This window comes from Ranitomeya variabilis, chromosome 3 (genome assembly GCF_051348905.1).
Source record: "Ranitomeya variabilis isolate aRanVar5 chromosome 3, aRanVar5.hap1, whole genome shotgun sequence".
NCBI lineage: Eukaryota > Metazoa > Chordata > Amphibia > Anura > Dendrobatidae > Ranitomeya > Ranitomeya variabilis.
The window spans coordinates 396,697,665-396,724,042 of NC_135234.1; the positions used below are offsets into that span (position 1 = coordinate 396,697,665).

Consider the following 26,378-nt stretch of genomic DNA (forward strand, 5'->3'; position numbering starts at 1 on the left):
CGACGTGCGTCGTACAACGCTAGTGTGAAAGTAGCCTTACATGTACCCCAATTAGGAGTGTAACTAAACCTAAGAGCTCATTCACACGTTCTGCATCTCATCAGTGCTTTTCATCAGCATGTCATGAGATTTTGGTCGGTGAGACAGTTTTTACCATCAGAGTTTCTTCCTTTTTTCGCCGATGAGTAAAAATAAATAAATCTGGAGGTCTCTTAAACTGCTCCTATCAAACAGTATATGAAAAACAGACAGCACATGGATGGCATCCAAGTGCTGTCTGATTTTCTCACAGACCCATAGACTTGAATTGGAAAGTTTTTCCAACACTCGTATCAATATCGGATAGGTCTACGTGCTTTTGTAAGGATCACTCACAAAAAAAAATCATACATGTGTATTACCCCATAGACCAGACCTGGGCAAAGTACAGCCACCAGTCACATGCGGCCATTTAGCTGCTCCAGTGTGACCTGTGGACTAGGAAATAGTGGTGTCCGGCGCCATGCGGCCGCCCTCCTTTTGGCATCTAATTTTCACTGGTATCTGCATCCCAGGATATAGATACCAAAGAATACAATGATGGAATAGGGAGCTGTCAGATGCCTCTTCCAACATTGTGACTGTGAATTTGAGAAGCAGCAGGTATGATGACATCACTACATTGTGCCAGCTGTGCACAAAGCACAGACTGGAGTAGTGGAGCAATGGGGTTAGGCGAGTAGTTTTTAGATATTTTTTTTTAATGGTCAGATTTGTGGGAAACTGTGGGGATATTATACTGTGTAAAAGGCTGTTGTGACATCATACTATGTGATGGGTTGTGTGGGAACATTATTATAACCAATTTCCTGGCCGGCCAGTTATGACAGACTTTAATGCGTTTGCAAGTTTCACAAGCAGATAGAAAATTCTTAATATCATTATACATGGATGGCCACCAAAACAGTCTAGCAATAGCTCTCTAAGAAGCCGTAATTCCAGGATGACCACTCAAGACGGAATCATGAAACTCCTACAATAGACGTAATCTTAGCCTGGCACAAATGATTTGGAACTTGCAGTAGCAGAAGGAGCCAATGGCTGGGTTTGCGGACCTCCGCATCCAACTTCGAGGATATCAGACACCACAATACCCTGAGGAAGAATGTAGTATGGAGATTCTGGTGGAGAAACTGAATCAAGGCTGCGTGATAAAACGTCCACATTCTTGGACCCAGGCCTGAACGCGATAGAAAAATTAAATCTAGAAAAGAATAAAGACCATCTGGCCTAACTTGGGGTTAACTGTTTAGCCGATTCAATACAGGCTAAATTTTTATGATCTACCACCACCATGACTTAATGAATTGCCCCCTCCAAAAAAAGTCTCCATTCTTCAAAAGCTATTTCAACTGCGAGTAGCTCACAATTCCCAACATCATAATTTCTCTTAGCAGTCGAAAATTTCCCAGAGGTAAAAGCACATGGTCACAAGTAGGTCACAGTTTTGGTACCTTGAGATAATACCGTCCCTACTCGGATCTCTGAAGCATCCACCTCCACAATGAACAGTTCTTGGAGATCAGGTTGGACTAAAACTGAAGCAGACATGAAACAGTCTTTCAATTTATCAAATGCCCTAATAACATCCTGTGACCAACTCTAAAGATCTGTCCCCTTGTGTGTGAGATCGGTGAGAGGTTTAACAATCTGTGAAAAAACCCTAATAAAGTTTCTGTAGTTATGGTCAAACCCTAAAACACGTTGCAATGCTTTAAGGTCATGAGATTGAACCCAATAAATTATGGCCTTCAAATTTTCCAGGATCCATCTTAAAAGCTTCAGCCGAAACAATGAGCCCGAGGAACGATATCTCTTGGACAGAAGAGGTGCATGTTTCTAATTTAGAAAATTACGGTAAGAATTCTATCTAAGCTTTCATAAAACAAAATGAACATATTCATGGTGAGAATCCAGAATGGGCAAAAAAAATTAGAATATCATCAAGGTATACCACAATAAACTTTCCAATAATATCAGAAAAGATATCGTTCATAATATATTGAAATACTACTAGCGCATTGATTAACCAAAAAAGCATGAAAAATGTATTAAAAATTCCCTCAGATTTTAAAAACACCGTCTTAAACTCACCACCCTGTGTATCAAATTATAAGCCCCCCTAAGATCCATTTTCAAAAACCACTTAGCCCCCATAAGCTGATTACATAGGTCAGGGATGAGTGGAAGTGGATAGGTATTTTTAACTGTATATTTGTTTAATTCCTGGATATCGAGGCAAGGACAGAAGCCACCTATCTTTCTTTTTAACAAAGAAAAATCCAGCAGTTACAGAGGAGGAGGATGGATGCATAAGACCCTTCCGGAAACTTTTGTTAACATATTCTTTCATAACAGAACATTCAGATCCCGACAAATTATACAGGCGAGCTTTAGGTAATTTGGCAATAGGGACAATAACAGTAGTACAATCATAAGGACTATGTTTAGTATCTCTGCCTCTTTTTCAAAGAGCAAATCTCCGAAGTCCTTCAGGTACCCCGGCAGACCTTTCAGACTAGTGGAGCAAATTTGTACAAAACTAAGATGCTTCTTACAACAATTGGGGCTCCATTTAACAGTATACTTCCTACACCAATCAATAACAAGATTGTGAATACATAGTCATGGAGTCCACAATACAAACTCAGCAGGTAAAATGTCCAACATATAGCAGGAGATGAGATGGACTCAAACTGAAGTTTTCCCACTCTAAGTGTGTACTCCACCATTACAAGCTGGATAAGATTCTGAAATAACAGTTTCTTGTCAATAGCAAAAATCTGAATGGGTCTTTCCAAGCTACCTGTCCCTAACCCTAATTTCTGAACTAGATAGGAATCAATGAAATTGGCCACAGACCCACAGTCAATGAAAGCTAAAGCAGATAACCATTGTTGTTTAAAAAGTAGCTCCATGTGTAACAGTATCTTGTCTAAGAAGTAAAAGGGTACCTGGGAGTCTCGGTGACCTCATCATCCAGACTTAGACGTTTCCCATCAGCTTGGGTGGCTTACTTGTGGGCGTGTCGCGCAGCCCTTAAGGAACTGTCCAGCGTGACCACAATAGAGGCAGTCTGAGATCATGCAGACGTCTCCTTTCAACGGCCCAAGGGCTGCAGCTCCAACCTCCATAGGTTCCACATCAGGTGAGAGGATGGACCTCGGGAGGAATGACCGAAACCCTCTGTCGCTCATCACGTCTCTCTCTAATTCTACGATCCACGATCCATACGAATGGCCTGGATCATGGCCTCCCCCAAGGAGCAAGGTGGAGTATGCAGAGCCAGAGCATACTTAAGCGTGTCAGAAAGATCTCTATGCAACTAGCACCTGAGAGCTGCATCATTCTACAGCACTTCAGAGGATCATTGCCAGAACTCGGAACTATAGGCCTTATCAGTGCTGCACCCATTTCATGCTGATGATCCTTGGCTCTGCGACCTAGGCCTTGTCAGGTACATCATTGATCATTCCTAAGGCATCAACAGAAGATCGTTCTGGAACTTGTGGGGACAAGGAAAATTCCCAAGTCTGGGGGGCCCCCCAGCAGCAGGGACATAATTATTCCCACCCATTGGCTCTCATTCCTTGAAGACCGGGGTAGTAAGGTAAAAAATAATCTGCAACTCTCTGAAAACCTTAAACTGTTCTTTCTGCCGAAAATATATTCGGAAGTGCCACCATTGGTTAAGGAGAGACCAACTGCATATCAGAGGGTACACAAGTCATAACCAGTCGGTGGTGGAGAGCTTTGAGAAGCACCCATGGTACTAGGAAACTAACCCAGGAGTTGGGACTGTGAGGATTCTAGCTTCTGGTGCTCTCTGGACAGATCCTGGACCATCTGGGTCACATTCACCCACTGATCACAGACTGTAGGAACTGGATCCATTTGTGTCAGGGAAAAAAGAAAGAACACTAGTCACGGTTCACAGACAAAGCATTAGGCAGGATAGTGAAATGTTCCGGGGTCAGATACCAAGAGAGCACATAATAAGCAAAAGGGAAAGGATGAAGGCAAAGTCAGGTCACAGTCAGAATACAAGGAGAATGGCAAATCAGAGCAGAGGGGTTGAGCAAATTGGTAGTCAGAACTAGGACCAAAGTAATGCAGCAATAGATCAATGAACAGAGCACAGAAAACTAGGTAAATAGCACCACCGAGTGAATGCTACAATTGGCAGAGATTTGAGCGGAGAACTCAGCCAAGTAGGAAGAAATTGATTAGAAACAGGGAGCACAAGCAAGAAGCCCAGAACCTCCTAGTGTATGATTGGATGGCTGAGTTGTCAATCAAGGTACCAATAGCTTAGCACACCCTTGCATCAGACTGGACAACTGTTCTGTCTATCAACACACCGACAGCTCAGCACGGCCCTGCACCCGAATGGATGACTGAGCTATCACTCACTGCACCCTTGACACGCTGAGGGGAGCAATCATGACTTATTGAAGAAGCATATTAGCACAGAAATGGTGTTTAAAAATGCTAGGAGGACATATGGAGTGTAGGGAGCAGTGCACTTTTGAAAAAAGCAATCATGGAACAAACACTTTAATTCTCAACAGCCCCTTAAATCTGCAAATCAACTACTGTGCAAATGTTACAAATAGGCGTATATGTGCACAGTAATAGATCAATTCCAGCAAGGTAGTATCTCTGTGATTATGTTTCAGTGAGTTATGAAGTGTAATAGAAGGAACTGTTGCGGCATCATGCGGTACTTACATATAGCAAATTTATTAGCAGACAGAACTCCTTTAACCTATAGTTATGCCTAAGAGATTGTGCACCAATCGTCTTCATGCAGGAGCTTGAAGTGAAGGACAGATTCAGGAAAGATTTAGATCAAGAAAATATTTCCAAAACCTTGCACTGGGAAAAGCTTTCCTGACTCCACCCTTGATAGTAAATCAATGAATATACAATTTAAAAAAGGAGCCATACCACAACATCATGAATAAGCCTGCGAGGGTAAAAAAAAAGTCATAGACAGTGTTCTCCATTCCATATCAAAGGTTCAATTGTGTTTGACCAGAAATATAGTCATTTTTCTTTTTTATAAAAATAAGAAAAGACATATGCTAAAAAGTATATGTCACATACATGTTTTAAGTTAAACTATAGGATCATTATACGGATACCACACAAAAAAAAAAATCATGTATTCCACTAAAAGTACGTCAGTGGTGCACATTTTAGCATACATTTAGCCCAAAGACAACAACCCTGATAAAAAGTCACTACTTGGACAACCCCTTCTCATTTCTCATTTGTGGTCCCATTAAAACAAAACACCTATATTCACCTCCCATACCGGCGCCTTTTCACTGCTGTTGAGGCTCACGTAAGGTTGTGCTGGCTTCACAGGAACCGCCTTTGGATGTATTGAACATCAACAGGGAGTCAGGGCCTTAACTGCTCTCTTGATGTTAAAATTGTCCAAAGTCGAGAACAGTGACGCCCGTGCTGATTTGGTGCCAGTACATTAGCTGTTTTTATATTAATGGAGCCAAAAATGAGAATAAGCAGGGGTTTAATTCACGTCTCGGTAAATTTATATTTTTGGGGTGGAGGGCTTGGTTACAAAAAACATGTAGGAAAAAACATAGGCAGTATTCATGGCATAAATGGTGAATATGCGGAAGTTTTTCTGTAACAGTTTCTTTCTCCTGAAGAAATTATTGTCAAGAAATTAGGGTAATATAGCAAAACAGTCACCTTTAATAAAAGGACCAAAAACCGGAATAAGCTGATGCCCCAAATAGGAAAACAACAGTTACAGCAAAAAAGGGGGTACTATGAAAAAACAAATAAAATCAAACTTTTATCCTACAAGTTTAAAAAAAGACACACATCATATAGTGACAAAAAAATTATCAAAAAGACCAAGTAGCTAAGAAATACCTCAAAGCTGAAAATGAGAAATATCATTGTTCCCTACAAACAGCTATCATAGGCACAAAAACAGTAGGTGAAAAGTAAACACCAGAAAAAAAGCTCTCAATTACAACAATGGTCACATAGAACACAGAGAAGGCGAGATCGTTCCAATTACTTATGAAGGACTCACTATGATTATGATTATAGCTTCATGCCACTTTTTGGTTGTTTACATACAGTTATATGAAAAAGTTTGGGCACCCCTATTAATCTTAAGCTTAATGTTTTATAAAAATTGTTTTTCTTGCAACAGCTATTTCAGTTTCATATATCTAATAACTGTTGGACACAGTAATGTTTCTGCCTTGAAATTAGGTTTATTGTACTAACAGAAAATGTGCAATCTGCATTCAAACAAAATTTGACAGGGGCACCCTTATCATTTTCTTGTTTTAAATACTCCTACATACTTTTTACTGACTTACTAAAGCACTTTTTTGGTTTTGTAACCTCATTGAGCTTTGAACTTCATAGCCAGGTGTATGCAATCATGAGAAAAGCTACTTAAAGTGGCCACTTGCAAGTTGTTCTCCTGTTTGAATCTCCTCTGAAGAGTGGCATCATGGGCTCCTCAAAACAACTGTCAAATGATCTGAAAACAAAGATTATTCAACATAGTTGTTCAGGGGAAGGATACTAAAAGCTGTCTCAGAGATTTAACCTGTCAATTTCCACTGTGAGGAACATAGTAAGGAAATGGAAGAACACATGTACAGTTCTTGTTAAGGCCAGAAGTGGCAGGCCAAGAAAAACATCAGAAAGGCAGAGAAGAAGAATGGTGAGATCAGTCAAGGACAATCCTCAGAGCACCTCCAGAGAGCTGCAGCATCAACTTGCTGCAGATGGTGTCACTGTGCATCGGTCAACTATACAACGCACTTTGCACAAGGAGAAGCTGTATGGGAGAGCGATGCGAAAGAAGCCGTTTCTGCAAGCACGCCACAAACAGAGTCAGCTAATGTATGCAAAAGCACATTTGGAGAAGCCAAATTCTTTTTGGAAGAAGGTCCTGTGGACTGATGAAACCAAGATTGAGTTGTTTGGTCATACAAAAAGGCGTTATGCATGGCGGCAAAAAAACACAGCATTCCAAGAAAAACACTTGCTTCCCACAGTAAAATTTGGTGGAGGTTCCATCATGCTTTGGGGCTGTGTGGCCAATGCCGGCACCGGGAATCTTGTTAAAGTTGAGGGACGCATGGATTCCTCTCAGTATCAGCAGATTCTTGACAATAATGTTCATGAATCAGTGACAAAGTTGAAGTTACGCAGGGGATGGATCTTTCAGCAAGAACAATTACACTGTTCTGGAATGGCCATCCCAGTCCCCAGACCTGAATATCATTGAACGTCTGTGGGATCATTTGAAGAGGGCTGTCAATGCTCGGCGACCATCAAACTTAACTGAACTGGAATTGTTTTGTAAAGAGGAATGGTCAAAAATACCTTCATCCAGGATCCAGGAACTCATTAAAAGCTACAGGAAGCGACTAGAGGCTGTTATTTTTGCAAAAGGAAGATCTACTAAATATTAATGTCACTTTTCTGGTGAGGTGCCCATACTTATGCACCTGTCAAATTTTGTTTGAATACAGATTGCACATTTTCTGTTAGTACAATAAACCTCATTTCAAGGCAGAAACATTACTGTGTCCAACAGTTATTAGATATATGAAACTGAAATAGCTGTTGCAAAAAAAACAATTTTTATAAAACATTAAGCTTAAGATTAATGGGGGTGCCCAAACTTTTTCATATAACTGTATAAGCAAACAGAGTTTGCCTGCATTATATATACTTTCTCTGTGTTCTATGTGACCATTGTGGTAATTGAGAGCTTTTTTTCTGGTGTTTACTTTTCACCTACTACTGTTTGTAGGGAACGATGATATTTCTCATTTTCAGCTTGGAGGGTACGGTATTTCTTAGCTACTTGGTCTTTTTGATTATTTGTATGCCACTATATGTTGTGTGTCTTTTTTAAACTTGTAGGAATAAAAGTTAGATTTTATTAGTTTTTAACTTTTTGCTACAGCTATCAAGAAACTAGAGGTTTTCTTTAACCCCTTAGTGACAGAGCCAATTTGGTACTTAATAACCAAGCCAATTTTTACAATTCTGACCACTGTCACTTTATGAGGTTATAACTCTGAAACGCTGTAACGGATCCTGCTGATTCTGAGGTTGTTTTTTGTGACATATTGTACTTCATGTTAGTGGTAAAATTTCTTCGATATTACTTGCGTTTATTTATGAAAAAAATGGAAATATGGCAAAAAAATTTAAAATATTGCAATTTTCAAACTTTGAATTTTTATGCCCTTAAGTCAGAGAGCTATGTCACAAAAAATAGTTAATAAATAACATTTCCCACATGTCATATTTACATCAGCACAATTTTGGAAACACATTTTTTTTTGTTAGGAAGTTATAAGGGTTAAAAGTTGGCCAGCAATTTCTAATTATTACAACAAATTTTACAAAACCATTTTTTTTAGGGACCACCTAAAATTTAAAGTCACTGAGGGGTGCTCATGACAGAAAATACCCAAAAGTGACACCATTCTAAAAACTACACCCCTCAAGGTGCTCAAAACCACATTCAAGAATTTTATTAATCCTTTACGTGCTTCACAGGAAGTGAAGCAATGTGGAAGGAAAAAAATTAACATTTAACTTTTTTTTACAAACATTTTACTTCAGAACCAATTTTTTTTATTTTCACAAGTGTAAAAAGAGAAAATGAACCACAAAATTTGTTGTGCAATTTCTCCTGAATATGCCAATACCCCATATGTGGGCGTAAACCACTGTTTGGGCGCACGGCAGAGCTTGGAAGAGAAGGAGCGCTATTTGACTTTTTCAACGCAGAATTGGCTGGAATTGAGATCGGATGCCATGTTGCATTTTGAGAGCCCCTGATGTGCCTAAACAGTGGAAATCCCCCACAAGTGACACCATTTTGTCTAGACCACTTAAGGAACTTATCTAGATGTGTGGTGTGCACTTTGAACCCCCAAGTGCTTCACAGAAGTTTATAACGTAGAGCCGTAAAAATAAAAAATCATTTTTTCCACAAAAATGATCTTTTCACCCCAAAATTTTTACTTTCACAAGGTTAAGAGGAGAAATTGGACCTTGAAGATTGTTGAGGAATTTGTCCTGAGTACGTTGATACCCCATATGTGGGGGGGGGGGGGGGAACCACTGTTTGGGTGCATGGCAGAGCTCGGAAGGGAAGTAGTGATGTTTTGGAATGCAGACTTTGATGGAATGGTCTGCGGGCGTCATGTTGTGTTTGCAGAGCCCCTGATGTGCCTAAACAGTAGTAACCCCCCCACAAGTGACCCCATTTTGAGAACTAGACCCCCCTAGAAGCTTATCTAGATGTGTGGTGAGCACTTTGAACACCCAAGTGCTTCACAGAAGTTTATAACGCTGAGCCGTGAAAATAAAAAATCTTTTTTTTCCACAAAAATGCTTTTGTAGCCCCCATTTTTTTTTTCCCAAGGGTAGCAGGAGAAACTGGACCGCAAAAGCTGTTGTCCAATTAGTCCTGAGTAAGCTGAAGCCTTATATGTGGGGGTAAACCACTGTTTGGGTGCACGGCAGAGCTCAGAAGGGAGGGAGCACCATTGGACTTTTTCAACGCAAAATTGGCTGGAATCAATGGTGGAGCCATGTCGCGTTTGGAGACCCCCTGATGTATCTTAGCAGTGGAAACCCCCAATTCTAACTCCAACCCTAACCCCAACACACCCCTAACCCTAATCCCAACCCTAACCATAATCCTAATCACAACCCTAACCCCAACACACCCCTAACCCTAATCTCAACCCTAACCATAACCCTAAGGACAACCCTAACCCCAACACACCACTAACCCTAATCCCAACCCTAACCCTCATCCCAACACACCCATAACCCTAATCCCAAACCTAACCCTAATCCCAAACCTAACCCTAATCCCAAACCTAACCCTAATCCCAAGCCTAACCTCAAACCTAAGGCTTCTTTTACACTTACCGTTTTTTTTGCGGTCCATTATTGCGGGCTTTTTTTGCGGGTTGTATTGCCACAATTTTCACGGTCTGCCGCAATAATGGACCGCAAAAAACTTGCGGATTGCCATTTTTCAGGTTTGCAATACTATGGCAAAAGTATTGGAAAAAAAAAACGGCGGTCCGCAAAACCGGAAGTCACGGTGCACCGCAAAAACAACCTCCCATTGAATTACTATAAGGGCCGTGTCCATTAACCATGAAAAATATCAAGCAGGCTCGATATTTTTTCACAGCCGTAAACCCTCACGCCCATTCGTCGTACGGCACTCCGTAGAATTATTGCGGCCAGTTTTTGTTGCCCCATAGAAATCTATTGGGACTGCAAAAACGGGATGCAAAACCACGGTAAGTGTAAAGGAAGCCTTAACCTAACCCTAATTTTAGCCCCAACCCTAACCCTAATTTTAGCCCAAACCCTAATTTTAGCCTCAACCCTAACCCTAATTTTAGCCTCAACCCTAACCCTAATTTTAGCCTCAACCCTAACCCTAACTTTAGCCCCAACCCTAACCCTAATTTTAGCCCCAACCCTAACCCTAATTTTAGCCCCAACCCTAACCCTAATTTTAGCCTCAACCCTAACCCTAATTTTAGCCCCAACCCTAACCTTAATGGGAAAATGCAAATAAATACATTTTCTTTGTTTTATTATTTTTCCCTAACTAAGGGGGTGATAAAGGGGGGGTTATTTACTATTTTTTTATTTTGATCACTGTGATAGGGTTTATCACAGTGACCTAAATGAACCAATAGGAAAAATTTTCCTATTGTTGCCGGATGCCTGCAGGCAGATCTCGGCGAGCGCACTGAGCATGCGCCTGCCATTTTTTCCCTGATAAAGATGCAGTGCCCACTGGAGGAAGAAGGAGGGCCGAGGAGCACCAGGAGACACTGGTAAGTATGGGGGGGGCGATCGGGGACCCTATTTCTCTCTCCTCTGATGTGAGATCACATCAGAGAGAGAAATTACATGGCACATCGAATTTTCTTTTCTTTTTTTGCATTCACCGCTACACTGTTAGTAGGGGCGATCGCAAAACCGGGTCGGTTCTTATGTTCTTAGGGGTCTTGGCTACCCCCGGCAGCCAAGACCCCGAGATCTGCTGAGTACCGCTGGCAGATCTCGGCGGGAGCATGTGCCAGCCATTTTTTCCGTGTGATGATGGCGGCGCCCATGGGGGGAGGAAGCAGGAGAACTCACGGACACCGGGAGACACGGGACCCTATTTCTCTCTCCTCTGATGTGCAATCACATCAGAGGAGAGATAAATTAAATGGCAAATAGCGCTTTTTTGTGGCCGCCGGTAAACGGTTAATTACCGTCGATCGCAACCCGGATCATGTTCTCTGGGGTCTCGGCTGCCGGAGAAAATCCGACTCTGGGGGGCGCTATACACTTTTCCCACAGAGCCATTAATTAACGGCGCTGTGGTTTAAGTACCCTTAATTACCGCCGTTAAAAGGCATATCGGCAGTCTTTAAGGGGTTAAAGGATTTACATTTTTTATGAATCCCTATGAAATTTCATCATTGTGCGATTGTAGAGACCACATGATTATAGGAACTGGAGGAAATTATAAAAATACATCAGTGGACCCCTAATTAAAACAAAGTGATTGTGTCACATGGTCAGGCCTATATAGGCAAGGCCTGTTCATGCAGTTCCAATAAGCTTGGAATGGAAGGCATGGAACGAAGCTTCACTCAAGCCACCAAAGTCCATGCCGAGACATCTCTTATGCTAATACAGTATTCGTGAAGTCAGTTTCTGTTTTTCTTCCCACAATTTGGATTCAAATGTTTGTTTTATTTTGGTACCACAACCTAGAAGTCATAGTACATCAGCAACATTGAGATGAATTGCAACAGACTAAATCGAATATACTGAATTACTCCCTGCCCATACATCTGCTCTCCCCAGCTGAGTCAGATCTCCTCCAGGGCTACTCAGCCAAGAAAACAGGGAGGGATATGAAACAAAACAGAATGCAAACTCACCTTAAATTCTAAACACTGACAGCTTAAGCTTTTAATGAAACCTGGATTCACGTCACCAAGGAGGAAGTTTCATTGGAATGTGTAAGCTGGGACAGAAAACACCTGTGTATTTCGAAGGTTGCACTAATGCTGAAGACAGACCAAGATGCTCAGAACAAGGCCATTATTTGACAAACACGATAATTGAATATTTAACCTGGCCAAACATTGGGCTTCCTGCCCTTGTTAACTAGTTGATACAAAGATTTCAGTGATGTTCACTTAAAAAAATATATATATTTTTTATTGCTTACTAAAATATCAAAGGGGCTTTCTCAATATCAAAAATTGCTCAAACTGTAAAGTGCTTGTAAAAACCAGCAACTTTGCAATTAATTTCTTCTTAAAAATTATTTTAAGAACAGAGAATTTTAGCGGTAGCTTGTGAGTGTTGCTCTGAAGCTGGCTGGATCATCAGCTTCAACAAGCTTTAGAGACAATGCGCTCCTCTAGATGAAAAGCCTCTGCTTGTAGCATCAGAGACCACACAGTTCAGTCATGTGGCTCAACAATGATGCCGATCAGAACAGGTAACCAATCGAAAAATGTCAGTGACCTCAAGACCTGCAGTTGGCACTTGTTTACACTTGCTTTACTGAGTTTGGCGGTGCTGGTCAATTTTTTGTTTATTCATAGTGTACTATTGGCGGTTTTGACTGCCTCCTTTTCTGACACAGCACTCCTCTCATCAGCTTAAAGGGAATCGGTCACCAGATTTGACCTATATAAACTATTACTATGGGCATACAGGTTATAGACTGCTGAAAGAAGTCCTACCTGTGTGCCTCATATCAGATGTCTTGTTGATAAATCATCTTTTATCACTTTATATATATGACCTCTTCCAGGCTCTGGGGAGGATGGTGTCTGGAAGATAACTCTGCCTCCAGAGCTTATTTTACAAGAAGGGGAAGTTACCAGTGAGCGAGAAGTAGCTAACACAGAAGGGAAATTAACTTGGTCACCTTGCAAAAACGTTTTTTTTTTCTTCTCCCTGAGCTCTGCTGTATTGTAGCAATATTGCCACCCTGTCTGCCTGTGAGATGGAAGCTGAGAGGAACCTGCAGAAATGTCAGGTATAATCACACACAGCTCTGCAGTGAGATCAGCAGAGCGGCCATTACACATCACAATGGTAACTCCCCTTTCATGTAAAATAAGCTCTGGGGGTAGTTATCTTCTAGGCAGCGTCCTTCCCATAGCCTGGAAGGTGTCATTTACATAAAGTAATAAAAGATGATTTCTCAAAAACAAGGTATTTGATATGAGACATACAGGTATCACTATCCTCAGAAGTCTATAACCTGTATGCCCATATTAATAGTGTAGATAGGTCAAATGTGGTGACAGATTCCCTTTAAGGCTAGGGTCACACAACAGTATAAAAAAACGTTCAGAGTTGCATCCAGAAAAGTGAAAATGTTTTTATCACTTGTCATCGTATAATTTTTAACTCAGCACCCATTAATAATTTATAAGACCATTTACAGCTTTCTGTGTTACAAAATTGTAATGTATCCGTAAAAATTGTATGCTACACTGTAGCTCTATGGGACATCAGATTTGTTTTTCACATCTATAACTTCAGTGGGTGGGTATCATCCAATTTTCAGAGGAAAAGTGTGCATGCTGTAATTTTTTTCACATGCAGATTCAGTCAGTAAAAAAATTGCTCATCTCACTGTCCTATAAATGAATGAATAACATTAGTCTGAGTGCAATTTTTAACAGATAGCACTTGGACCAAAAATACAGTTGTGTGCACAAGCCCTTAGACTGTTTTTAATTAATGCTCCAGCTCTGAGAGGCATGTTTCATAAATATTTGGTTTAGGGTCCATTCAAAGAAAGGTCACCTTACCGTGGTTGATGGACTCACATGAAATGGCCAGTTTACCTTTATTTTTATAAGTATAGTCTATATAGCAGTAATGCAGTTCAGATTTCTGTTATTCAACATTTGCATACAATTGTGTGAAAAAGTGTTTGCCCCCTTCCTGATTCCCTATTCTTTTGAATGTTTGTCACACTTAAAGGGAACCTGCCACCCCCCACCCCCAGGCGTTTGTAACTAAAAGAGCCACCTTGTGCAGCACTGATGCTGCATTCTGACAAGGTGGCTCTTTTAGTTCGGGTCCCTGGCACTACTGCAATAATCGCTTTTGAAATTTGTCCCTCATACTGTGAAATCGCCAGGGGGGCAGGTCTTTCTCCCCAATCCAGACGCCTCACGGCTGTCACTCATGGCCTCTGCGTGCCGGGCGCCGCCTCCTCTTCCTTCATTAGCATCCCCGGCGCCTGCGTTGTAAGTTTTTTTTCGGGCATGCGCAGTTGCGCTGCCCATCGAACTTACAGCGCAGGCGCTGGGGACGCTAATGAAGGAAGAGGAGGCAGCGCCCGGCACGCAGAGGCCATGAGTACGGCTGTGAGGTGTCTGGATTAGGGGGGAAAGACCTGCCCCCCTGGCGATTTCACGGTATGAGGGACAAATTTCAAAAGCGATTATTGCAGCAGTGCCAGGGACCCGAACTAAAAGAGCCACCTTGTCAGAATGCAGCATCAGTGCTGCACAAGGTGGCTCTTTTAGTTACAAACACCTGGGGGGGGGGTGACATTATCCCTTTAAATGTTTCAGATCACCAAACAAATTTAAATATTAGATTAAATAAAGATAACACAAGAAAACACAAAATGCAGTTTTTAAATGAAGGTCTTTATTATTAAGGGAAAAAACCTACAGGGCCCTGTGTGAAAAAGTGATTGTCCCCTAAACCTAATAACTGTTTGGACCACCCTTAGCAGCAACAACTCCAATCAAGGATCTGCAATAACTGGCAATGAGGCTTTTACAATGCTCTAGAGGAATTTTGGCCCACTCATTGCAGAATTGTTGTATTTCAGCCACATTTGGGGGTTTCTGTGTATCAACCTCCTTTTTAAGGCCATACCACAGCATCTCACTCTGTTACTGTGGGCGACTGCCCCTCCGTATCACTTGGATGTGCATCAGTGGCTTTGCTTCTATGGCTCTGGCCTGTGTTGAAACTCACACAGACCTAACATACTGTAACACAGAACTCCTGCTCTGTGCTTGCAAACCAAAAAAACTGACTCACCCAAACCATAAACTGAAAGTTTAAATGGGTTTCGCGGACATGGGTCACCTCAAAACCCGGAGTGAGGGGAGAGATCCATCCCACTACCATTCCTAAAGATCTCTCCAAAAATAAAAGCCCAAGTAAGGTTTTCTTAAATCTGACTTGGTCAAATTGTTTGACCAAATCCATTCTCTCTTATTTTGCATTGTAACCACAGGCATGGCAATAATTATAAGGCTTTCGAGCAGGATTCAGCATGCTTCTATGCACATCCTGGGGGACACAACGACCCTTGTATAGGATTCCCCTCACTGTCTCACAATACACTGAACTTTAATTTTTTTTTTTAAACTATTATTTTTTATTGAAAAATTTATATCAAACATCAGTGACATTTCAAAGTTCAAAAATAAAAACTTTAGATAAAATAAGATGTAGAAAGAGGGGGACACCTGGAGTGAGAGGAACAAAAGAAGTGCATGAAATGGAAGTGTGTCCAAAAGGTAGTGGTATCTTGCTAAACGGAGGAGGTTTGTGAGGGAGAATCAGAAGCTATAGATGTTTGTAAGCGTAGGGGAGGTTCAGCAAAGGGTGTGTGACTGCTGTATTCTGCCCAGGATGACCAGATTTGATCAATTTTATCTAATGCATCAGTTAATATTGCAGACAATTTCTCGTTAATCAAATACCAGGAGATTTGTTTCTTCACTTCCATGAGATCTAGACCTGGTTTTCTCCAAGTCGAAGCAATGGACTGTTAAGTAGCAAAGAAAATTAAGGAAATAAGAGAGAGGGAATGTTTACAGATATTGGGGTTTTTCTTTAGTTTATGGCCCATGACTGAGAAGATGTGAAAATATACTTTAATCCAAAGTTTACATACTTTGGGACAAAGCCACCATACATGATACATATTACCTTCAGAATGGCAGCCCTTAAACATTGAGAGGAATAATTAGGGATGTATTTGGCTACTCTGGCCAGAGTCAAATACTATCTCTTCATTACTTTATCGCTTTTTTCTAGCATTAGGGTATGGAGTATGCTGAGTGTAGTAAAGGACCAAATCTGAATCCAATCTGCATCAGACAAGGTGGTGCCAATATTGAATTCCCAGAAGATCAAAATTCACCACACATGAGTTCATGGTGAAATAGGTTCTTTTATTAAAGTCCGTAAACAAAAGCAACATTCTAGGGAGCAGGTTAAATGATGATACAAATAGGCGACTATACTTCTAGTACGACGTTTCGAAGCGTCCTGGGTCTTAATCATAAAGTCGCTGTATTCAGAAGGTAGAGGAGCAAGGTATCTTAATAAGGAGAGGGGAGAAGGATTTCCCTGAAAGATCCACAATGATAATGCTGGATGGTGGATGTAGTAAGGAATGCTGGAAAACCTGCTGGTTTGTTGACTTCTGAATAGTGGCGCTCCCGCACCTTGCTGCAGTGCTGGCGTGCAGCAAGGAAATATTGAATTCCCAGCTGCAACAGCAAGTAAGGTAGCATCTATGGGTGGTGTGATTTAGATGGGAGTAGAGGAATGAGATGGTGCCTGCTGCATGGGAGTTTGAGTGATATCTTTGTTCAAATGGAGTAACAGAGTATAGCACAGTTGCATTTTTCAACAGAGAGGTGAATTTTTGAGCTGTATGTATCAGAATACTTCTTTAGAGGGGAGGTGGAATTTATCCTACAGCTTAGGCAAAGGGATAATTCTGTCTATGTTAGATAAATGGTGAAGTCTAGTGACGCCATCTGTTATCCATGTGAGGAATACAGGAAGTGATTCAATGCTTGTGAGGAATTGAATGTTTCCCCATATGGGTGCTAGAGGAAGAAAATGGGAGATAAGTGAAGAGGAGTATTTAGAGGCATATTTTAAGTGAGCGGGACATTATTAGGTTTTTGATATGCTTACATTGGGTAGGATGTCAAGATGCAATGGATGACATTCTGGGGCCTTTAAGGCAAGCCAAATAAGGCGGTTCAGAAACGGCGTGATATAGGAGTAATTGGGATGATTGAGCTGCTTGATAATATTCATTTAGGTTACGAACTCCTAGGCCTCCTTTCAAGGGGTGGCTGTACATTATGACCCTATTTACTCGTGGGAAAACTCCTTTTCAGACAAAGGAATTGAACATGCGTTGGGTCATTTTAAGGTAATGAGATGGGTCGGGGAGGAAAAGGTAAAGTAGTAGTTTGGGGATTAAGGTCATTTTAAGGGTATGTGTGCGGCCTAGCCAGGACAGTTAAAGTTTGCCCCACATTTGAAGTAAGGAACGAACCTTACGTAGTGTTTTGGGATCATTTGTAATAAACAGCGACTCAAGGTTGGCAGTCCATTTGACATTGAGATAATCTACTTGATTGGTAGCCTATTGAAAGGGGAATTCCTTTTTTATTGTGTTATGAAAGGGGCAGGAAGAGAAATATTCAGGAAATGGGATTTAGAGCGGTTAACCTCTAGTCCGGATACTGTCTCAAATCTGGTTAGACTTCCCATGGACAGGTGTCTGAACAGTTGGGATCCCGTCCCGATTTGCCCTGATTCTCATTTAGATCGGTTGATGCAAGGTAAGGTTTGAATACATGATTGAGTTTAGCTAGTCGCAGTGGGATGGCTTTTACTTTTTTTAATCTAAATAGAGTTAACTAAGTACCATATATTATTTACATGTGCTATTTTTATTTACTTATTTACCTACTACAGGGTATTAGCTCATTTTGTTTTTTTCTTCGGTCTAGTCTGTGAAAAGGTCAAATCTGGCGAGGGCCTGAAGAATAGCAGGGAGCGAGGTTTGAGGTGCGATGAGAAGGAACAGTATATCCTCAGAAAAAATGAAAAATGTATGCAGAACTGACGCTACCTTTGCACCTTGAATATTTAGATTGATAGCAAGTAAAAAAAGTAGTGGGAAGAGTGGGCAACCCTGATGCATACCTCTTTTGATGCAAATAAGTCTGAAGAATATCCATTCTATCGCATCTGAGCTGAGGGCTTACTATATAATGCATGAATCCAAGATAAAAATTGCTTGGGGACTTCCATCTCTTCAGCACCGCAAAAAGATATGTCCAAAATACAGAGTCAAAATCTTTTTTAATGTCAAGTGACAAAAACATAGCGTCTCACTTACTTTCTTTGCAGTGGTGCAGGAGATCGGTGACTCTATCTGAGACTTGCCTGCATGGTACAGAGACAACTTGGTCTCTGTGTATTAAGTCACCTAGACCAGTGTCAAGGCATTGGGCCAAGATATTGGTTAGACATTTAAGGTCTATATTAAATCAAGGAGATGCATCCATAGTTTGACCACAGCATTTGGTCTGTGTTGGTTTGGGTATCATGGATATTGAGAAAGCAAGTGCGGTTGTGCCAGGAGTATGTCCATTTCTTAAAGTATTAGAATAATTAGTGATATGGGGGCTGAGAGAAGACACATATTTTTGTAATATAGAGCAGAAAACCCATTAGGGCCTGGTTCTTTGTTTATTTTAAACTGGCGAATGGCCATTTCAACTTCAATGGAAAAAATATGGTTGAGTGGGTTGAGAGTAGGGAGTGAAATGGTTCTTAGAAAAGTGTCAATCTTTTGTACGTCATTGGTGGAAGGATCATTATATAGTTTACTAAGGTGTTGTTTGAATTCACGGACAAAGGATGGAAGGTTAGCTGTGATGTCAGCGAGTATTGGAGCACAAGACGAAGGAAAGCATTTCAAATGCTGGGTAAGATGAGAGTAAGGGTATGTGCACACGCTGCGGATTTTGCTGCGGATCCGCAGCGGATTTGACGCTGCGAATCCGCAGCCGTTTTCCCAAAGTTTACAGTACCATGTAAACCTATGGGTAAAAAAAAACACTGTGCACATGCTGCGGAAAAATCAGCGCGGAAACGCAGCGGATTATTTTCCGCAGCATGTCAATTCTTTGTGCGGATTCCGCAGCGGTCTTCAACCTGCACCAATAGGAAAGTGCAGTTGAAAAACCGCAGAGGAATCCGCAGAAGAAACCGCGAGAAAATCCGCAGTGAAAACCACAGTGGTTTTGCACTGCGGATTTTCCAAATCCGCTGTGGAAAAATCTGCGGCAGAATCCGCAACGTGTGCACATACTCTTATTCTTATTACTTAAAGTATAGAATTGTTGTGACCAACATAAGCACTCTCTCTCGGTGAGGTATAGATCAAGTTCGGACACTGCATGGGTAAGGTCGCGGTAAGTAGAAAGGGATGGAGAGCTTTTCAGCCAGGACTCAACAGATAACACTTTACTTTCCAATTCTGCTGTCCTGGCAAAATCACTCCTTTTTCTTATTGGTAGCTTCCTGAATGAAGAGGTCTCTCAAAGCTGCTATACGGGACTCCAAAAGGGAGATAGATGAGATCACGGTTGGTGGGGTCAGGGAGAAGAAGAACTAAACTGATTGATTACCCAGTGTCTGGAACCCTGATCACTTTTTAATGAACAGCAGGGCGCAGTATCCTGTTAAAAAATTCCACTACCTTTAGGAAATATTTGTCCTGTTGTAAATGGAAATGAGCCTTAGCACTCATGACCCTGTCTTAAATACTTTTGAAGGTACTAACCCCTGCATCCTGGGACCACCTCACAAGACCTTTTGGAGATGCTCTTACCTAGTCTGTGAAAGACTGTATAAAAATTTGTGGCTCATACACATTACAACGTCCACAGTATAGCAAACTGCCAAATACTTGTTTGGCAAAAGGCTATCCCTCCTTCCATACACATGCTCAGTTCGGCTCAGTTCAGCCAACAGTAGACTGAAATGAGCCAATTACAGACATCCTTTCAAGAGAATAGTGAAATTAGCCGCTAACAGATGTCCTTCCAAAAGTAGAGTAGAATAACCCCACGACAACTGTCCAGGAATAGAGTGGAATAAGCCAAAGGCGGGTGCTTTTTGAAGAGTAGACGTCCTTTCAAGATTGGAATAAAACAGTGACAGACACCCTTCCGAGAGTTTAGTGGAATAAAGCACTCACCCTTCCAAAAGTAGAGTGAAATAAGTGAAACAAACCACTGACAGACGTCCTTTCAAGCGTCAAATGGAATAAGCCACTGTCAGATATCTCTGGCCTCCCTTAAAAACCTATGATCAGGCATGTTGAAATTCAACATGCTCAACCCTTTTTTCTTTAAAATGTGCTGACTGAACATCAACACTGAATAAGCATTAAATACTTGGCATGTATAGTTGATGATCTTCAACTTCATGCATCCACCTTTAGGAGTATGAAGCAAGGTATGAGAGAAAGGACTACCGGTATATGATTTTCTCATGGATCACAAGGGACTAAACACTGATAATTAGGCCAGTAGGAAACCACCATAATCCAACTATCCACTTAGCTAGGAGTAATTTCCCATATATAATCATTCAATAGGTATATGCGAGTCTATAAGTCATCTAATAAGAAAACTAAACAAGGTATTATGGCTTTCTTACTGTTAGTGGATAGTGTCATAAAAATTGGTAGTCCTTCATTTTTACATTTCATTATTATAATTACAAGGGGTTATGTTCACCGGAAGGGAACATCATCCAGTCACAACTGTTTCAGTTCTAAGATGAACAAGTGAAGTAAAAAGAATGTGTAATAAAAAGGAATGTATGATTAGCAACTTGTAAGTGAAGTAGCAAGACCTCAGGGCTTATTGCTTAAGACCTACAAAAACCAAGGAAGGAACGCAACTCAGAGGGTGTTGCCTCAAATAGGACTTCAGATACTGTAGATATAATGAGAGATTGATTGATGAAAATGCTTTTGAAATAAAGAAAGGCTCACTAATGAAATTCTCATGGAGTAGTTCGTATTTTTAGCTACATAGGCTATTAGTAACAAGACCTTAGATGAATCAGATATACATTAGTACACGTTGAATTTAGAGTGTTGCTAAATATCATCACTTAGAAGCCCTAGGTATCTAATGGTCAATAAGCTGACTTTCACTAATGCATAGTAAATCAAATTGCAAGTATTAAAAGTGATCACCAAACTCAAAGGAGAATTACTGAATCAGGACTACTATGAAGTCTGTTAAGGGTTGAGTTCCATGCACCTTCTCATATCTGTTGAGACATAATAAAGGCTCATGTAGTTAGAGATTTGTACAACCATTGTAATATTGCACCCATGGGCAACGATTTATTAACGTATCTACGCCAGTCTCTGCATGTAAAACTCTGAAAAGTCCCAACATTTTTGGTCAACGAGAAGCTGAGCATTAATTAAAGGGAACCCCCCCCCCCCCAGGGCCTATTAAGGTAAAAGAGCTGCACTAAAGCTGCATTCTGTGAAGGTGGCTCTTATGTTTTGTATCCCTGAGGAATGCTGAAATAATCACTTTTATAAATTTCGCACCATACCTGTATTGTGTCAGGGAGGTATAATTTCTCTCTAACTCAAGCACCTCACAGCCGTCCATCATCCCACCGGGCGCAGCCTCCTCTCTGTCTTGTGCTGTCACCCACGCCTGCGCTCTGCAATTATTTTTCGGGCATGCGCGCTGCCCTGGAACTTCCATCAAGTGATGTAAGTAGATCACGCCTGCGCACAGCGCCAGATTCCCAGCCCCGCAGTGTGAATACATCATAACACACTGCAGGGCGGGATCTGGGGCCTCCGCTGGGCGCGATCTACTTACATCACTTGATGTAAGTTCCAGGGCAGCGTGCATGGTGCATGGCCGAAAAATAATTGTAAAGCGCAGGAGCCGGTGATGGCACAAGGCAGAGAGGAGGTGGCGCCCGGGGGCATGATGGACGGCTGCGAGGTGCCAAACTTGGAATGGTAGGTGCTACCGTAGTAATGTAGCCACCAACCCAGTGGAGGCTACTGAGCAAATAGACTTCTTTTCTGCTTGTAGTGTCTTGTGCAAGCAGTTTTGCAAAAATGACTTCCCACTGCCTCCTGGGCCGTCCTGAAAAAAAAACAGTGTGAGCGAGTGTCGTCTGGCTGTGATGCAGCATTGACTGCTTGCATAATTGCATCAAAAGCCGATTTCTGAGCTTCATTAAGCATAGCTTTCAATTGCTCAGCCTCCTGCTTTATTACAGCATAATTCAGTTGGTCCAGTATTTCATCTGGAACATTTACTGAAGTTGTCAATCCGTAGTCAGCACAGGAGTTTTTATTGCTTAAGAGCACTTCATTAATATCACAAAGAGCCAGTTGCTCAGCAATTTCTGGAGTATACCGCCTGGTGTAATCCTCCATAAATTCGGTTTTATATTTTTGCCATAATGTAAATGGTTTAGCTGGTTCCCCATATACACACATTATAGCAAATAATTTGAGAAGTTGGTAGGGCATTTGGAAAGAAATTGCATCCGTTATACCGTCTTCCCATTGGGAATAGTCTTCCAAAAGATGAAGATCAGTGCACGCATTTTTATATGTGTCATGAACGACTCCATTGACAGTCCTTAAGTCAGCATAAGACTTTGCTCCTCTGAAGTAAAAGGAGTCTTAGGTAATACACCTCACCATCTATTAAAGAGACTGTATACATTTGGGCAATTGTTTTCCCAAATTGAGCCCGTTGTTTTTTCCATCCTTCTGGTACAGCTTTTCTATCCCAGACATAGTGTTCAGGGATTTCACTGTACAAATACTGACGGCGGAAGAGTCAACTCTGTTTAGCTCAAAATAAGCCTGCAGAGTAGAGGCTTTTGAGTCCAAAATAACCATATCCACATTACCATCTTCGAAAACACTTGCTGCATGTTTTCAAGGTGAACAGCAAGCCTTTTAATGGTATGTGAAGCATCATGCATTTTATTTTTTCTGATTCTCCACAAGCCTTCAGGGGCGCTTATATACCGAGAATCTAGGTACCTGGCTGGTTCATTCCAGTTTAATGTATCAAACTTGATATTGGCACAGTCATGTCCTTTGTATACATATTTGAAAAGATATTTAACACTTTTTATTGAAGCACATATCTCAAGGATTAAGAGCATGTGAGCGTGTGGTAGTCCACGCTTTTGAAATTCTATTACATGCACATAGGCAACTACACGGCCAAAAATGTGTTTTTTCAAAATCTCGTTAAGCATGGCTTGGAGTTTGATTTTAAATACTCGTGCAACCAAATCTGGTCTGAACTCTGGCCTTTGCCATGGTTCTAAGTTTTCAGTAATTTCTTTCCACTTTGGGTTACAGGTCATCGTAACAAAAAGATCTGGCTTTCCGAATTTTCGGATAACTGTCATGGCATCTTGGTAATTTTGCTGTATAGCTCTTGGGCTTCCAATGAAAGTGGACGGTAAAATTACTGGTGTCCCAGCTTTTAGCCCTTGGTGTAACACAGCATTATGGATGTGATCAATAACGCCAGCATAAGTGTCAACGCGTAATGCCTTTTGATTTTGTTTTATATATTCGATGCTGTCGGATTCAATTTTGACGTAACTGTCAACGATAAATTGTTGCATCAACTTCCCAGCATTTAAAAGGGGATTGAACTCGTCACGAATGGCAAGCCTGTATGCATAGTACTGCAACAGGGTGATTTTTTCTTGTCGATCTTGATCCACTGGTATGGATGGTAGATAAATGTCACCAATTCCTTGATGTTGCACACTTAGGGCAATTGGAATTGGGGGTTCACCCATTGCCTTTTGATAAATTATAGCTACTTCATTGCACCTTGGTGCATTGTAGCGCCTTTGGTCATCATTGTAGTCATTTACAATTGACATTGTTATTTCGAGTGGATCGCGATTTTCTAATTCAGCAATCCTCTCTTCCTCTATTTCAAATTCCCTCATCATTGTGAAGGCTCTTGCGTGTGGGTTAATTGCTTTCATTTTCTCTCCAAGAGATGATAGCAGTGCTGGGAGGCACTTTTTATTTGCTTGACTTCTTGCACTTAAAGCTTCTTCACTGCCCAAGATATAAATCTGGGCAAACTTGGGAGTACTACCCATAGCGGGATGCAATGGGGCAGTTCTGTGGAAATTTTGTCCATGAATTTGAAAAAAACAGTATGGACCATGCCCAGGAGGTGGCGCTACTTGTGATCCCATTGATGCCAAAGCAAGCGAGCTATTGTATTGCCTTATATTAGCCATAAAGTTATTGGAGTGCTGATGCTCTCCTTTCATCAACTTGACTAATTGATCATCCATACGAATGGGACGTAATTGGATGCGCCCTCTCTTGCAGCAGGAAGGGAATGTTTTGTCCAGCGCTATTTCGTATTTTAAATTTTTAGATTGGCAGAACTGACATCGAAATATCAGTTTGCCAGCATAGTGCTCTTCAATACGTGTCTCATCAATTTGATTGAGAAATCCTCTAGCGGCAAATAACTTGCCTCCATCGAGTGGCTCTTGCATTTTGGACACGTATTCTATCTTGTTCTCTTTTTTTGTAAAATATGTGTATCACTTTGTGCATTGCATGTTGCTCATTGTCGTGCAGCATTAGATGCTCTACGTGATTCAGTTACTTCATTTGTTTCTCTTGCTCTGGCTGCCCTCTGTCGGGCTGCATCAGCAGTTCTTCGACAATTTAGTTCATCTTCTGTTTCATTAAGACGCAGGTTACGCATCCATATGTGAATCGCTTCACTACGTGCAGCAGCGCGCTCTATTTGATCCATCTTTGCAATGTTGCCTCACACTGTTGCCTCAGTGTTGCCTGAGTGTTGCCTCACAATGTTGCCACACAGGCTAACGTTCAAAAAAGGCTTATGCCTTAACTCGCCACCAGGGAGAGCTCCTCTCCTTAGGTATCCATGGTTACGCCCACGCAGTTAGCTGCTAGTGGTAGTGCTAGTAACTATGGATACCTAAGCTACTGTTCAGCTGTGGATGACTCACTGCGCAGACACACGGTTGAGCTGTGGATCACTCATTGTGCACAGACACACGAACACGTCCAAATCAATATACCTACCTGTTCTTAAGCCAGTTTCATGTAGTTCTGCCAAATGGGCAGAGATAGGAAAGGAGCTATGATGGGATGTGGCATGGTCTAGACCAGAGGTCCCCAACCTTTTTTGCACCAGGGACCGGCTTTAAGCCAGACCAGTTTTCCATGGCCCGGTGGGGGTGGGGCAGGGGCGGGGCTTTGGTCATATGGGGGTGGGGTTATGGAGGGATGGAGCTTAGTGCATACTTATCATATAATTATGACATTTATAATGAGAATGTGATTCAACTTACCATAGGTTCAGAATGAGTGGGAGCACCATGCTTGTTTCCCTGGTGCTCTGCACCATTATTGCCCCATAGCTGTGCCATATAGTGCTCTGCACCATTATTGCCCCATAGCTGTGCCATACAGTGCTCTGCACCGTTCATAATTGCCCCATAGCTGTGCCATATAGTGCTCTGCACCGTTCATAATTGCCCCATAGCTGTGCCATACAGTGCTCTGCACCATTATTGTCCCATAGCTGTGCCATACAGTGCTCTGCACCATTATTGCCCCATAGCTGTGCCATACAGTGCTCTGCACCGTTCATAATTGCCCCATAGCTGTGCCATATAGTGCTCTGCACCATTATTGCCCCATAGCTGTGCCATACAGTGCTCTGCACCATTATTGCCCCATAGCTGTGCCATACAGTGCTCTGCACCGTTCATAATTGCCCCATAGCTGTGCCATATAGTGCTCTGCACCATTATTGCCCCATAGCTGTGCCATACAGTGCTCTGCACCATTATTGCCCCATAGCTGTGCCATATAGTGCTCTGCACCATTATTGCCCCATAGCTGTGCCATACAGTGCTCTGCACCGTTCATAATTGCCCCATAGCTGTGCCATATAGTGCTCTGCACTGTTTATTATTGCCCCATAGCTGTGCCATATAGTGCTCTGCACCATTATTGCCCCATAGCTGTGCCATATAGTGCTCTGCACCGTTCATAATTGCCCCATAGCTGTGCCATACAGTGCTCTGCACTGTTTATTATTGCCCCATAGCTGTGCCATACAGTGCTCTGCACCATTATTGCCCCATAGCTGTGCCATACAGTGCTCTGCACTGTTTATTATTGCCCCATAGCTGTGCCATACAGTGCTCTGCACTGTTTATTATTGCCCCATAGCTGTGCTGCTGCTGCTGCAATAAAAATAATAAAACACATACTCACCTCTCTTGCAGCTCCTCGGCGCCATCTTCCCGGCGTCTCCCTGCACTGACTGATCAGG

At 41.7% G+C, this 26,378-nt stretch overlaps 1 protein-coding gene across 4 annotated transcripts in view; it reads right to left on the reverse strand.

Annotated features, from left to right (window-relative positions):
- Positions 1–26,378, reverse strand: part of STPG1 (sperm tail PG-rich repeat containing 1) — a 104,134-nt gene that overhangs the window by 44,648 nt on the left and 33,108 nt on the right. The gene's annotated exons all lie outside the window — the stretch shown is intronic.